Source organism: Orcinus orca, chromosome 1 (genome assembly GCF_937001465.1).
Source record: "Orcinus orca chromosome 1, mOrcOrc1.1, whole genome shotgun sequence".
Lineage (NCBI taxonomy): Eukaryota > Metazoa > Chordata > Mammalia > Artiodactyla > Delphinidae > Orcinus > Orcinus orca.
The window spans coordinates 28763318-28779688 of NC_064559.1; the positions used below are offsets into that span (position 1 = coordinate 28763318).

Here is a 16371-nt window from a genome sequence, read left to right on the forward strand (position 1 = left end):
TTTATAGCATGAAATGAAGTTAAAGGAATGTTTCAGCAAAACATGTCCACACACTATAGAAGTTAATTACCTAGCATGCTGTGTTCTCTATGGATGCTTACCCTAAAGCCCGATGCATGATGACGTGTCTAAAATAACATTCATCCCTGCACAGAGGCAGCAGTTCGTTTCTGTTGTTGTTATTAATAAATACCGTGTTTTTTCAGTTTGGTGTTGGAGACCTTCTACAGTGTCCCAAATTTACTGTGCTAGCCTTGTCCAAGTTTTGCTTGATCGTATTTCTGGAAATGAAGAATTGGTAGATGTACTTTCGTGGTATCTTTGTCTGGTGTTGGTATCAGAGTGATGGTGGCCTCATAGAATGAGTTTGGGAGTGTTACTTCCTCTGCAGTTTTTTGGGAATAGTTTCAGAAGGATAGGTGTTAACTCATCTCTAAATATTTGGTAGAACTCGCCTGTGAAGCCATCTGGTCCTGGACTTCGTTTGTTGGGAGTTTTTAAATCACAGATTCAATTTCAGTACTTGTAATTGGTCTGTTATAGATGTTATTTCAAATGAGTTCTGTAGTCAGATAAGTTTGGGAGACTTGGATTTACACAGCTGCTTCATGACAGTACTTTCTCAGAGCCTTCCCTGTGTTATTAGGGTGCACTGTGAACTTCCTGGAGGGGGTTTTGGGGTGTAGTGTTTTCCAGACTTATTTGACCACGGGATCCTTTTTGTTTAAGCACATTTATTGGCTTCTCTCAGAATCCATGTCTGTGAGGCACAGTGCAGGGAAGTACTGCCTACAGAATAAACTATCTTTTCTGCCTCTGTGACTTTTTTCATCTTGTACCCTCATATTCCTCTCCAGTTTTTGAAATCCTGCCCACCCTTTAAGGACCATCTAAAATGCCATCTCCACTATGAAGCTTTTTCTGATTTTGTGAATGTAATATTTTTTCCTTGGAAACGTGATGGTGCATCCTTTGTATGTCTCTTCTGGTATTTCTGAGGCCTTTGTGTCATTTTACATAGGCATTTTCCTTATCTTTGCTGTTGGGTTAAACTCTCCTTGAGGATTTATACTGTGTCTTACTTTCTTTGGATGCCCTGTGATAATGCAGCTCCCCACATGAAGCAGGGTCTCAATAAGAATGTGTGACTGAAACCAACCAGGGACTCCTTCAAATGAACATGTTTAAATTAGCCCTTTACCCAATTGAATTTTACATTGTTTTCTTTGTTACACCCGTCTGAATCCTCTGTACCGTATTCAGAAAAGAGACCCTTTAGAGCTTAGAGTAAGGCCAATATTTTAATTTCAAGATGACTGTTTTTTATTTTTTAGATCTACCATCTATATTTTGTGTATGGTCATAAATTATCAAGATTATAGTAAGCAGTTTCTGTCTATTAGATACAGACGTATCTTAGTGCTAGTTTTACACACATACATAGATACTGTGGGTCCGTATTATATTGTTTCTAGTGAAGACAGTAAAAGAAGCACTTCTAAAATTAGGTAGTTCATGTCATGATTTTGAAATTCTGTTTTGAACAGTCCTAAATTTCAAAGGAAAAAAAAATGAGCACTTTCATTTTTGCCTTCTACTGACTCACCAGCCAGGAAAGTCATGGTTTCCTGGGACCATGCAGCATACATTTCAGAACCACGTCTGTGGTTCTGCATCTCTTTTCACACAGTTCCCTTCATCTCTGCCTCCTGCTGCTGCTCCCAGGGGTGGGGGAAAGAGGGAGGGTTTTTCCTGTCTCTGCGTCCAGACTGATGGTGTGAGATTACCTGACAAGAGTTTACAGGCGTTATTGCTTATTAAGTCTTTGAAAAGTGTTACTGCTCTCGGTAGCATGATTTTTAAAGGCTGGCAAAGGACAGGCTCTGCTAGGGGCTGACAACCTTCTTTTGTTTTGTTCCACACCATTGGCCTGAATAACGGGGTGATATGGCAACATATGGTTAGCTGAGTGACTCCTACTTTTGTGATGCTAATACGTGTCTGGACATAAACCGAAAACGAAGTCAGCTTTCTAAGTGTCAAATACCAATCCCCTGTATAATGACAAGTGATGTATATTCTTGGCATATCTTTCTTTTTCTTGTTCTGAGATGAATACTCTAACCCCGTAATGTGTAATATGTGGTCTCACATATTACTGTGAGAGCTCCTTTTTCTTTAGTACTGTGTGAGGTTCCTTTTTTATAAGCTTCAGGATGTGAGATTTATGTATCTCTATTAATTTTTTTGTGTGTATTGTCATTCTCTTGAACTTAGGGAAATTTTTTTTCTATCAGCTTCCTTTTCCTTCCCTTTTTCCTTTGATTCCTCTACTAAAGCCAGAAAGTACTGAAAGGATGTTTTGACTAGATTTGTATGCTGTTGGACTCTTGTTGGTGGAACAATGGATTTAGCTTAATTTAAAAAAGAAAATTCAGACTATATAAAATATGGTGACAGAGAAATAGGAAAATACTAAACTATTTTAGTATGAGACTAATTTTAAACAATGGGGGCTTCCCTGGTGGTGCAGTGGTTGAGAGTCCGCCTGCCAATGCAGGGGACGCGGGTTCGTGCCCCGGTCCGGGAAGATCCCACATGCCGCGGAGCGGCTGGGCCCATGAGCCATGGCCGCTGTGCCTGCGCGTCCGGAGCCTGTGCTCCGCAACGGGAGAGGCCACGACAGTGAGAGGCCCGCGTACCGCAAAAAAAAAAAAAAAGATTAAAAAAATAATAAAAAAAAAATGAAAGTTTGCAACTAACATTTTTTGAGTATTTTGATTTCTGATCATTGAGTGAAGAGCACTATGGTACATTCACTTTTTATCATAAAGATAAATGTAAAACAATTATAATCAGAGCACAATTTTAAGAATTTATGGGAGTGATTAGAAGGGAGGATTAATTTTAATTATGATAATCACCAGGACTTAGGTTATAATTATTATTTGTAAATTTGAAGTTATCTAGTGTAACGCTTTGGCTACCTGTGAAAGAGGGAAAGCTTCCCAGATCTACAGGTAGGAAAATAGACGTTCCTCGTTTTTATTGCTTGGAAGGTATGAGAACCTTGTCTGGGAGTCTTCCAACCCAAGCAGTAAGGTAGATCAACCATTCCTTTAAGCTTCCTGGTGGCCCAAATTATTTGCAGCCCCCCTGTGCTTTTGCATCCCTGTGAAGCGAGGTGTAGGGATGAGATGAAGCTAACCTTGTAGCATGTTTGGGGTAGTGATCTGGGCGCTTTGTGGACCAGAGTGACGTTGCCCCCAGTGGACTGTGTTGAGTGGGATGAGTTTTGGACATGATGATTATATCACCTTCCCCTGTCTTTAGCTCATCTTACAGAATCACTTTATGAAATAAGGGTCATCATGTAGTTTACTTCTTTTGATAAATTGATTTTGCCAAGGTGTTTGTTGTAAGTAGCATTGAGTACAGCTTCTGTTCTTTGAATTGTTTATAGAAATTTCGGTGTGGTGTTCTCCCTTTGACAGTTGCCTTCAGTGAATGACTTTAGGTGCAGGAGAATGAACAGCAGCTGTTCTGAGGAAAGCAGGCTCGCGCCGTGGTTTCAGTTCACGACGTCTCGTATCTCTGCTCTCCCCAAACCCCCAGCACTGTCTCCCCCGTCCTCACGCTTAGCTGATGCCCTTGCTTCCTGTTTCACTTAAAAACACCGTAACAGTCAGAAGAGAACTTCCACCGACTTCTCCCAGACATGTAGTCACATGACTGGCCTTTTCTGTCACCAGATGAACCAGCCACACTGTGCCCAAGGCCAGCACGCCCCTGACCACTGGATCCCACCCACCCCCTGCTCCTATTGGCCCCTCTCTGCGGGCCCTTCACTAGCACACCATCGCGTGGTTCTCTCTTCCGTCTCAACAACAAACCGTGACCTGCTTGGGTCCTTGGACTCTTTAATCAATAGAAGTTGGTAGGAGGCCAGATGAGAGATCCAGGCAAGGCTTTATTGAGACTCGTGCCGCAGCGGGGTGGGGCTGGGGGTGGAAACGAGCAGTAGGTGCCCTTGCTTGCTCCCCGAGGGGGCTTGAGCTGGTTCATCAAACGGGCTGAGGGCGGGGTAGGTCTGGCAGGAGGCCTGGCTTAGGTGGTCTGCTCGCCCTCTGGGTGGTGCTGTGTGCAGGGATCTCGTGCAGGACCCTGCTTTTGCTCCTGGCACCTCAGAAGGGGCCGTTGGTTTGGGGCCTGTGTGTACCTTATTGTTCATAACTGCCCGACTGCACATGCGTGCAGTTATTTTTAGTCCATAATGGTTTCTTTATATCCTGTTGCCCAGGTGCAAGTGCAAGCACTCAGGTAGAGGGTCCCCTGTCACAGCCTATCTCAAAACCAAAACAAGTCCAAACCAAAAACCAGCTTTTAAAGTCCTTCTTTTCTCCAGCTGTTAACTAACCTATTTCTCTGCTGCCTTTTATTGCTAATTCTTAGCTTTATTTGTAGGTTTGTCTCCCGTTTCCCCCTTCGCTCTCTGAAATGTGCTCCAGTTAAGCCTTCTCCCCACCCTCCCGGCTAGACTGCCTTGTCATGGTCCCAGCTATGCGCAGGTGCTCCGTCCCTGGTCAGCTCTCAGGCCTCGTCCTCCTTGGCTCATCAGCTGCATTCAGTAGTCGATGGTACTCTCTTCTTTGAAACCTGTTCATTGCTCAGCTTCCAAGAACCTTGTTTTTCTCGTCTTACTGGTCCATCGTTTGCTGATTTCTCCTCACCTCCTGGACCTCTTAACAATAGAGGGCTTCAAGGCTTGAGACCTCTTTCTGTCTATATCCCTGCTTGGAGATTCTTCCAATTTCGTGATTCTAAGTATGATCCATATGCTGGTGACTCTCACATTTATATCTCAGCCTGGACCTCTGTCCTGAATTCCAGACTCATGTATCCAGTTGCCTGCTTGACCTCAAATTTGTATGTCTCAAAGCGGGCACATGTGAAGCTGAACTCTGAATGGTCCCCCCCAACCGTTCTGTCTGCAGGCCTCTCTGTCACAGTTGGTGGCAGGTCCATCCTTCCCTTGCCCAGGCTGAAGCTCCTGGAGACGTCCCTGACTTCTTCGAGCTCTCTCGTGTTGTGTCTCACCTGTTCCCAGACCCCACAGCTCCATCTTTAACACACAGTTAGAATTGGGATACTTCTTGCCTCCTCTGCTGCTACTACTGTGGTCCAAGTAATTTTACTTTTTCACCAAACTTATTTCAGTAGCTTCCCAGCCTCCATCCTTGCCTCCCTTCAGCCTGCTCTCAATACAAAATTATATAAACTTTAAATGTAAAATACAAAATTTCAGTCAAATTGTGTCTGTTTAAAACCTTCTAGTAGTTTCTCATAGGCTTACTCACTCATCATCTTCCAGGGTATATTTAACTATCACCTTCTTTGATCATTTAATGAAAATTGAACCTTCACACCCACCAGTAAGCCTTTGCTGCCATATTTTTCTGCGTAGAATTGATTGCCTTTTCACTTTTTCATTGTCTGTCTGCTTTCTCTAGAGTATAGGCTTCATCCCGAGACCCCAGAGTGGTACCTAGGGCACGTAGTAGGCATTCAGTAAATGCTTGTTGAAGACAAACTGGGTGTCAGATCAACCCATTCTCCATCTTTTCAAGCACCACCTTTTAAATGAATATTAAGATACATAAATGTCTTTGGAATTTCTCTTCCTGGCACAAGTTCAAGCAGTGGCCTGTGCCTTGGTACCTACATCAAAAATACGATAGGAAGCCATTCCTGGCAACGCTTTGTTAGACCGAGGTGTGAGAGACCAGCCTGCGCCAAAGCAGGGAAGAAGAGCTCAGAGAAAAAGAAAGAAATTTTCTCCAGGACAGGTTTCCACATCTTTGTGAGCCCAGAAGTCAGGTGTGGCCTAAGATGTCTGAACTCTTAATTTACCATTTTTGTTTTTCTTGGGTAACAGTCTATATACAAAAGTAAATGTATATTAAATGGTTTATTAAAAAACACATCCTCCATTTCTTATGGACTTTTTTTCACCTCCTTGGTTTAGCTGGAACAGACCTCTTTCCCCCAAGGACACTGTTTCCCGTTACCCTCTCAGTGGAGGCTGCTGGTTCTCTAATAACCCCACGCCGTGAGGATCGGGGGTCGGATGGCAGCCTGTCTGTCCACAGAGCCTCTTCCAGACCATGATTCCTCCTTGTTCTTGGGGTAGGGAGGCCTGAAACCTGCTGCGTCAAGGCTCTGCCACCCTAAGAAAGGGCGTTCACCTTCCCTGTCGCTGTTGTCTCCTGACCTCTTCGTGACCCCTCGCACTACTTGGACACTTGGCCCCTGGCTCCTGGCTTTTGTCCAGGGCAGTAGCCCTGCTGCTGCTATCAGTACCTGCTTCTGATTGAGTTCTTACAGCACACCCACCCTGTGCAAAGCATTGTGAATGTGTGTGTCATTTATTCCTAACGCAAGCTGTATGAGGCGTTATCTGTCACACTTCACAAATGAAGAGGCCGAGGCTCAGACCAATGAACTAACTCACCCTTGGTCACGTAGCTGGTAAGTGGCGGGGCTGGGATTGGCACCGGGTCTGTCTCACTCTTTAGAGTGAGCTTTTAGAAAAAGCTCCCCATCCATTTCCTGGCCAGTCTGATCTTCTCAATCACCGTGACTCTTGATATTTTTATAGGTACCTCAAGCTCCTACTCTTCAAGATGGAATTTATTATTTCCTGCCCAAGATTGTCCTTTTGCCTGTGACTGTTAGCACCGTCCATCTAGTCGTCCAAACTACAAACAAGCAAATCGCATACTTTATATTAGGCAGTTTTCCTCTTGTCTTGATTTTACTCCCTAAATAGCTCTTGAATCTGCTCATTCTCTACATCCTGACTGTAACTACTGTAGTTTATTTAGATCACTGCCACCTTTTGCCTGGATTATCGCAGAAGCTTCTGAACTGATCTCTTTACCTCTCATTTTACCATTTCTAGTTCATTCTTTACATTGTAGCAAAAGTCATCTTTCCAAAGTGTACTTTTTATCGTATCACTTCCTAAAAGCGCCGGTTTCTATGGCTTTTAGGGTGGATTCTACATTTCCTTGTGTGTTGTAGAGGGTCTTGCATCATCTGGTCGCCTTTTTCTTCTCCAGCTGCATTTTGTGTCTTTCCCTATTTTGGACACAGATTCAGTCGTGTCTTGCTTATACCATGCTCTCTTTCGGCTCCAAATCTCAGATGCTGAGGTAATGGTCTCAGGACCCGTTCAAGGAGATTTAGTCCCTAATGGAACCTAATAGCATAAAGCCTCCTTATAATGCGGATGAACTACATGGTAGAGGCCCTAAGGAAAGTGTTATCCTAGAGGAAACATGTAATTTGGAAGACAACAAAAAGATTATTCTCAGGAAAATAATGATTACTGGGTAGTTTCTTACACTAGTATGCTTCTAACAAATCAGAATATGCTATACCAGCAGTGCAGTGTTCACTTCTGTAGATCATGCTTTATATCAATGAGTAGTAGGTCATGGGTACTCAATAAATATTTGTTGGATGAATGAATTAATCTCTAAGTGAAAGCTAAATATTGATCAATCTAATTATGTTGTATAGATTTTAGTTACTTGAGAGTTATTTTAGGAAAAGACTGTGGCAATATAGAATAATAAGAAATCTGTCAAATGAGAAGTGATATCAAAATATTTAAAGCTTAGTTGAGTTTTGAATTTAGATTGCTTGTTCGTATTTACATATATAGGGGTAAATGTTCCTTAAATTTTAAAGGAAATGCCTTGAGAAATTTAGATGGGTTTTAAAAGAATGGGAATGCGGTAAGGATTCTCTCATCTGCTGTCTTGGAAATTTCTATTTGAATAGTCTGATGTGGGCAAAGATGAGGTCGACATTAATCAAAACAGTTTCCCAGTTCTATTTGGAATTGCATTCAGAGCCTGAAATATAGTTTTAATAAATACAGTAATGAAAATTGTTCCATTTTTGAGGGTGAACGTAATATTTGGAAGATTCAGAAATCTTTTGGAGCCAAGTATGTACTTGGTGAAAAAAATAGTCTTGGTATTCTTCTTTCGATCAAAATGAGATATCTTCTTAAATGAGACCAGTAATTTTCATGTGATTCACAAACTGATTACAGTCCAAGGAGGAATTTCAAACATATTTTCAGTATTGGAAGCCTTCCTGGAGTAAGTCCATGTCCTCTCACGGTGCTTGTTTGAAGGGCAACGTTGAATGTATAAGTTCTAATATGTTTGTTAGAATCGGTTGTGTCATTTTACATACCTTTATATTTTGTCTCCCTTTATTTTATTATTATGTGAATATTATGACTTTTTCATATGACTGTGGTTATGTTTCATACATCTTTCTCACTAAATATTCATAAAACAAATATTCCTCAGATTTAGAAATTTTGATAAGCACTTCTTTTTCCAGGAACACTTATGTAGAATACATTTAATTATGCATTCCTTTTATTTATTTATTTTTCCTTGACTGGGTATCATTCAGTGTAGGAGAAGAGGGGGATGGAGGGGGAGGGATTTCTAGGAGAGTTCTGATAGGGTGTCCAGGAGGGTGCCAGGGGGGCACCAGGGCTCAGTTTCAGGCAGCACTAACTTCCAGAACCAACACATGGGAGAGAGGGAGCAATGGGTTCCGTGGCCCAGAGTGATGAGCAAAGTGAGAAGAGAAGGCTGAGAATGGAGCCCTGTGGACACCAGAATTTATATGTGGGGGGGAACACGTAGGGGAGCTGGGAGCAATCAGGAGCGCTGGCTGTTCTGTGGGGTGGTTCAGGGCCTGAGCCCTGAAGTCGGATTGCCTGGGGTCAATTCTTGGATGCCCCACTTTCTGGCTGTGTGATGGAGGACAGGTTATTGAACATCTGTATGCTTCACTTTTCTTATTAATAAATTAGAGGAATCATAGTTTTTACCTCTTATGAGCTATGGAGCTTCTAAGATTGTGCTTGGCACGTAGATAGGACCCAGACGACGGGGATGAGGGTGAGGGTGATGATGACGACGTTCTGCCAGTGACACTCTTGGAGCATAGGTTTCTCCACCAGTGGTTGGTTCTGCATCATCTTACATCCTTTATTACATTGTTATTACCTGCCTTCTGCCCACACTGTTGCTTCGTTAGCCTTGTTTATCCTAGTCAGTGGCATCACTATCCATTGAGGTGCTCAAGCCCCAGATCCATGATTTATCCTTGATTTCTCTCTGTCCCCCTCTCCTCATACTCAATTCATCAGCAGCTCCTTTGACTCCACCTCAAGATCATATCCTGATTCCGTCTGCTGTTCGCATCTCCCCGCAACAGTCAGGTCAGGTCCACTTCCTCCTGTCCAGTCCCCCTGCTTCCACTCTTGCTTTACTCATCCTCCTGTCCATTCCTTCCCCACCAGCGTCGTGAGTTGTCATTGTAAAATGTGTGTTAGCTCACAGTACCGTGCTTCCCTGCTGGAGACCCAGGTCCCTCACTGGTGCTGTCAGAGTGCCGTGCGGTTTTGTCATGCTCACCTCTAACCTCGTTCCTCAGCCCGTCACCCTTGTTCTCCATCTTCCAGCCAGTGTTCCTTCAACACACCCAGTTCATTCTTTCCTCGAGACATTTTCTCCAGGTTTTCTTTCTGCCCTTTTTTTTTCTTCTGGTCTTTTAATCTCACCATAAACGTCACCTTCTCACCAAGGTCATCCCAGAATTACCCACTCTAAAATAACCATCCACTCATTTTCCATTATATCACTCTGTTTTATTTCTCTGCATATGCTTAAATATTAGATACTATTATGTATTTGCTTATTGTTTTTTTTATTGTTTTGGATTATGTATTTGTTTAATCTCCCTCCTCTGTTAATAACTGTGGAATAAATGAATACATTGTAGAAAACCTCTTCCCTCTATTTGTGTCTGTCTCTGTCTCTGTTTCTCTCAGGGAAAGGCTTTTGCTTGCCATGTTTAATTGTACCAGGTATGGCTGGTGGTGCTCATGGGGCAGATGGGAGTGTCTTCATCATTATCCTACTCATGAAATGCTGGGAAAGGTCATCAGTATTTCTGGTTACATAATTTGGATATAGTGATTATGCTGGGTAGTGTAACTAATGATGATTAAATGATACAAACACTGGGGTCTTATAAATGTTTAACTAGATAATTGGTTGTATTTGATCACTCATTTTTCTTATGCTGTAGTGAATTCTCTCCTTTGTTTGATAAAAAGCCAGTTATAATGATTAATGGCATATTGTTCCAACTGATGTAAATCTCAGACACTTAGTGTCTTTAGGAATAGGTTACTTTTGAAATAGTTAAAGAAATTTTAGGGAGATCATTTTTCACATGGGAAGAAGCATGACTAATTAGACTCTGCTGGCACATGTGGTGTTTTGTTTTTGTTTTTAATATGTGTTTTTTTTTTATTTCTAGTGAGGTTTGTAGAAAATAATGTATAACAGCTTTATGTTAGATATTGTCGAAAGGATGTTCTAGTTTTTGAAGTTTGGAGGTGAGTAATCTCTTTAAAGATCATACATAGCATGAGCTTTATTGCCAAATAAAATTGAAGGGCATTTTGAAGTTTTGTAACTTTTAAATTTTTGAGAAATGTAATAATGTTAATATAAATATAGTTTATTAGATTACATAATTGGTAATATGAAAATCACCAGTAAGAGGTGAATTTGCAGTAACAGTGAAAACCATATTAATGATGTTAAATATTGTAATTAATACTGGCTTGTGTATTAGATCATTGATAACAATACCTCTAGGAATTATCAGGACATAATTTTCTCTCTGGGGAGTCTGTTGAGTCCATGCTGTGACTCTTCTAATTTCCCCAGAGAGAATTATCATCATGTTACCCTGAATTATCTTACTGCTCATTAAATGTTCCTGCCTTCAAATTTAAAGGAAATTAAAGAAATTAATTTAGTCATGGGAAATTATTAATTGTTTAACGAGGTTGCACCTGTGATAGTATGAGCCTGTGGCACAGCAGAAGGAATTTTATTTTAAAATGAAAAGTATTTATGTGAAGGAAGCAGTTAACAGACTGACATGTAGAAGTTAATCCCAATTAGTTAGCAAGATCTGGCGGTATGTAATTAAAGTGCATTCAGATCAACAAGAGATTTCATTAATGAGAATGCAGAACACTTAAGGTGTTATAAAAAGCTTCCTTCACTCTAGAGTTTGATTTTTTTTTAGTTGTCATATGTAATTTTGAGTATTTATTTTATGTTTCTGAGATTTTAGGGTTCTTTTGTAGTATAACTTGCAGATTCACATATCTCAAGAGACTAAACATAATTTACCACAAAAATGTAATGCAAATGCTTCCAACATCTGTTTTAATTGTGTCCTTTATTTAAGGAGTTGTGGGTGTCTTATAGTTAGTAATTAAGAAATAAAATAACAACAATAAAAACAATAAACAATAAAACAATAACAATATCAAAACAATGTATGTAGGCTTACAGTTATGTTATTCATGTTAATTAGTTATATTTTGAGACTTATTCCAAAAATGAATCTGTTTGAAAATTCTTGTATGGGGTATGTATGTAGTCTTTATTTAGTAATTTTAGAAGCTACCCTGTGCTGAATTAATCACACCCTTTCTCAGTTCCTTTTGTCACGAAGAGCTTGCAGCTTCACACTTGTAGGGTTTATGGGCTTTCAAGCAGTTATTATCTTCACTTTGCCTGTGAATTTAAACTTTACTGTGAGCATGTTCCAGCCGGATAGCTGAATTGCGGCCACACATGGTTTTGTTTATTGCATGCTCCCCCACAACAATTAGGAGGCCTTCGGGCAGAATAATGTTAGTTAGCTCTAGTGTATGGCACCAAGGAGCCTTACACCCAAGGGGTCAGGCTGTGTTCATTCATGAATCAGGAAGACAGTCCGCGTGATAACTGGGGTGTCCTGGTTGGAAGGCAGAGCCCAAGGCTGGGCGGTGCTCAGAGACCCTAGTAAGGATGTGGCTGGCATATGGGAAGCCTAGCTGTAGATACAGACAAACTCCAGTTTCGGCCAGAGGAAGAGGACCAAAGAAGCAAATCAGGGTCAAGACTAAAGAATTTCAGTCTTGAAAACCCGAGGACATGCAGGAGGCTGTACAAATCCAGAGCCTGTGGGGAGAGAGGGTCGGTGGCAGGCTGTTACTGCTGGCGCCCCTGGGGGAGGGGGCGTAGATGATGGTGAGGGAGTGCGTGAGCTTGGCTCTGTCCCAGGGGACACTCATGCACAGTTCTTTGTGGGGGTTCACCCCTATGCTAGAGAAGTGGGAAACAAGGTTTGGGTAGCTGGCCCAGCTGAGAAAGATACTGGGCATTAGAACTGGGGTTTCGAGCCCAGGCCTTGCTGACTGACTCCAGAACCTGTGCCGTTTTCTCTGGGGCTTTATGGGAACTCAGTGGATTCTTCTGTACCGCCTGGCCCAGGTCCAGCCTCAGAGCACAGTACTTGTGTGTGCTCTGAGGGCTTGCTGTACTGCCCTAAGAGGGCAGTGTATTAGCACTAAGGTCCCCTTTCCTGCTGCGGGTGCAAGGGGAATCTCTGTCTCACCTGTTGGGAAGCTGTTACTGGCAGAGACAGCGTCCACTTGCAGGTCTGGAGCTTCCCCACTCCCCATGGAGCTTCTGCTGTACTGCCCTAAGAGGGCAGTACTGCCCTAAGAGGGCAGTGTACTGTACTGCCCTAAGAGGTTTGCTTGCTGTACTGCCCTAAGAGGCTTGCTGTACTGCCCTAAGAGGGCAGTGAATTAGCACTAAGGTCCCCTTTCCTGCTGCGGGTGCAAGGGGAGTCTCTGTCTCACCTGTTGGGAAGCTGTTACTGGCAGAGACAGTGTCCACTTGCAGGTCTGGAGCTTCCCCACTCCCCATGGAGCTTCTGCCTCAGACCTGCTGGGAGCTTCTCCGTGGTTACAGTCATGGGGATGCACTTAGAACTTTTATATTCATTAAGTTCTTTCAGCTACATTCACTTACTTAGTAAATATTTATTGTCTGTTCCATGTTGAGCTGCCTTCATGGCATCTGGACACAAAGATAAAACTTGGTTTCTGTCTTTGAGAAACTCTGTGTTCAGAGGGAGAAATATACACGTGTAAACAAATAATTAAAATCCAGTGAGGTCTGGAACCTAGCTCAGTGCCTGAGTTTGCACCACTGTGTGGAGAGTTGACTGCTGTCGGTTGCTGTGCAGGCCCAGGGGCAGGAGCAAGCAAAGCCTCCTGGCGAGCTGAGGACGATTCCTGAGAAGGGCTGGCAAGTCAGCCCCCAGGACGAGCTGGGCTGGCCAGGTGCGAGGGGCGCAGTCACTCAGAGGGCCTGGGACACACAGATGCCTTGCACGGAGGGGCCGGAGCTGCAGGCGCATTTGGCGCCGAACGGTGTGGTTGGAGGGGAGGCCCAGGGCAGGGGCCAGGTGACTGAGAGAGCTCCTGTCGTAGGTGGGTGTCAGTGTGTTGCGGAAGAAGCAGAGTAGCTTTTTACTTTCATAAAAGTTAAAAATCCTTTAAATGACTCACATCAAATCCAAAAGCCATTTTGTGCAGCTCAGACAGGTACCCTGGTCATTAAGGGACTGCAGAGACTGAGACCCAGTTTATCCACCAGAATGAGAGCACGGAAAGGCAATTGAAGTGATTTTATTTGGTTTATATTTTATACTGATTTGAATCTCATTATTTTGCTGGGTTATTTTATTCCCATTATAATTAAAATGCTAAGCTAAAGAACATGGGGAATTGGACATCATCCAAAAAAGAGACTATAGTTCTTTCCTAAAAATAGTTCTTTACTTGTGTGGGCACTGATTTGATATTATCTTTTTTATTTTAAGCACCTCATACAGCGCTGCTTACATGGGGCATAACTCATCAAAATGAACTGTGGCACTGAATACAGTATCAGAGAGTCATTACCGAAGTATATGTATAACCTGCCTGGCGATCTCTTAAAGGAGACCTCATCCTACACAGGCTTATTTTTATACACATTGCAGCATGGCACAGACACGGGGGGGTAGTCGGAGATGTGCAGCTATGCTTCTTCTCATGTCAGCTCTGCACGTCTACACTGGGTGACAGGACATGGGAGCAGATGAGACAAGCTGTCACTCACCGACACTGCCCTTTGAAGAAAGGCCATGGGGGGAAAAGGTGCCGCAAATGGGCTGTGAAGTTTACATACACTGCCCACTGTTAAACAGATTACGTCTAATGAAGTGTCTAATGCTCAGGCCATATCAACCTAATCCTTGGTGGCAGTTCATCCCTCAACTGCCAAAAAACACCGCCCTCTGGCCCTCTCTCGCCCGCTCTGGCCGCCAAGCACAGGGAGGTGCCCAGCCTTAATAAACCGAGACAGTGTGTGATCTGACATGCAAATGTAGGTCATTGCATATGTAAATGTGTGATTACAAACCTGCATGCCAAAACACATTAGTGAGACTTTGCTCTCAGCATGCGGTTGTCACACTGCCTTAGCAGTTCACGCTAATATTTGTCAGTTATTGTGCAGACAGAAGATGGAATTCCCAGTCAGGTTTAAAGGATATGGATTGCGTGATACCGTTCCTAATGATGAAGCTGTATTTCACTGTTGAGATTGACAGGTTTCATCGGGAGAAGGAATGGTCTGTACATTTTGGGGAGAGGAAGAAAACCTATTTCTCAGATGTTGCAGACTATCCTAGTGTGTAAATTAAAAAATAAAAAAAAGATTTTTTAGAAAAGCCTGGAGAATTTAAAAAGTCTCTCCTCTTTAAATGAAACAAAGTTAAGGAAACTAAAAAAGTTGCTAATATCCACTGAATATATCTGAGAAGTGAGGCTTTGTAAGTTTCCTTTGTTAAGTAGGTGTCACAGTGACACTTAATTATAAATTCATCTCAGTGACCACAAAAAGAAATCTTATATATGAACAGAGTGGCAGGTTGTCTCCCTTTATTTTATAATTTTGTTTTTATTTTCATTTTTGACATACATGTTTCTAGTCCCAGTTTTGTTTTTTCATCAAAAGGCCTGAAATTGAAAATTGAACTTGAAAATACTGTGGATCATCATGTAGGGTCCCATAATGTTGTATCACATTGTAGGTGACTTTGTTTAGTAATCCTGGCAGTATAGCAAAGCCTATACTTAGGAATTGGGGATTGGGAATCAGCTAGACAGTGATTTGGTTTGATAACATCTACCTTACAGGATTGTCATGAGAATTGAATTAGATGGCATATGAGGTACTAATTTATAGGACCTGTTAAGTTGTAGGTACCAAAACAGAACCTTTTATTATTGTAGTAATGTTACTATTGTTATTCTAACAATTATTTATGGTTTTATATTTATATAATGAATTTGTGAAATTTGTATTCTGATTATTTAGCATGTCTTAAAGGAAGAGTGGTATTCTTCTTGACAATATTTTGGACTTTCCGAAGAAAGAAAAGCAATGCACGAGAGTAGAAATCATTGCTACCTTTTTTCTCTTTTTGAGAAACATTGTATTTGAATGACAGTGAAACTTTGGCAGAATATTAGAGTTTTTGCTAGCATGACATGTAGTGAAATGAACAAGGTAACATGTATTAGGGGTTAGTGTAATGCCCATGTGTCAAAATAGCCTTTTACATAAGTCATGGGGTCATCAGCCTTGACTAAGGTTTGCTTGAGGGACTCAGAGATCAAATTACTTTAGTGGGTTTAGGAACCAGTGCGCCCTTTGGTTGCATTAATAGGTATTTAATGTTCAGTCTTACTAGAGGGGGCCCAGTCAGGCCCCACAAGAACGTCATGTTTACTCTGAGTCGGCTCAGAGTAGAGCAGGTCCAGAAGGATGTGAGCAGAGTGGTAAAAGGCCAAGAAGCGTGTACTTACCAGTAATATAGGAATCTTGAAAAGGCTCGTGTGTGTTTAGCCAAAAGAGAGACGGTAAAAGGGCATATGATGGCTAAACTATTGTTACACTTTTATAGGTAGATCGCTACAGATAGATTATGAGTGTCATGAGGAGCTTAAAAGGCAGTATTCCTTGGACATGTGTGGTAACCTCAGCAGCAGACAGTGTTGGATCCTAGTGGATCCTAGATCTGTCCTATGACTGGTTGAATGAATGAATGAGTCTGTGAACGAAAGAACTAGGACAGTGGATAAAACGTATAAGGAGTTGGGATTTGCCTCCAAATGGGGACGGCTGGGGTGCTGCCTCCCAGCACCTGTAATTCTTTCTCAGCACCGTTGAGAGCCCCTTCCCTGTACCTGTGTAAGCTCTTTCAGAGCAGAAGCATTTCTGATGCATCTCTGTTTCCCTAGCAGCTAGTACAGTGCCCGATGCGTAGTAAGTACTAAAATGTGTTAGTTTCAAA

At 42.2% G+C, this 16371-nt stretch overlaps 1 protein-coding gene across 19 annotated transcripts in view; it reads left to right on the forward strand.

The window, feature by feature from the left end:
• Positions 1-16371, forward strand: part of NEK7 (NIMA related kinase 7) — a 295992-nt gene that overhangs the window by 197829 nt on the left and 81792 nt on the right. The window lies entirely within an intron of this gene.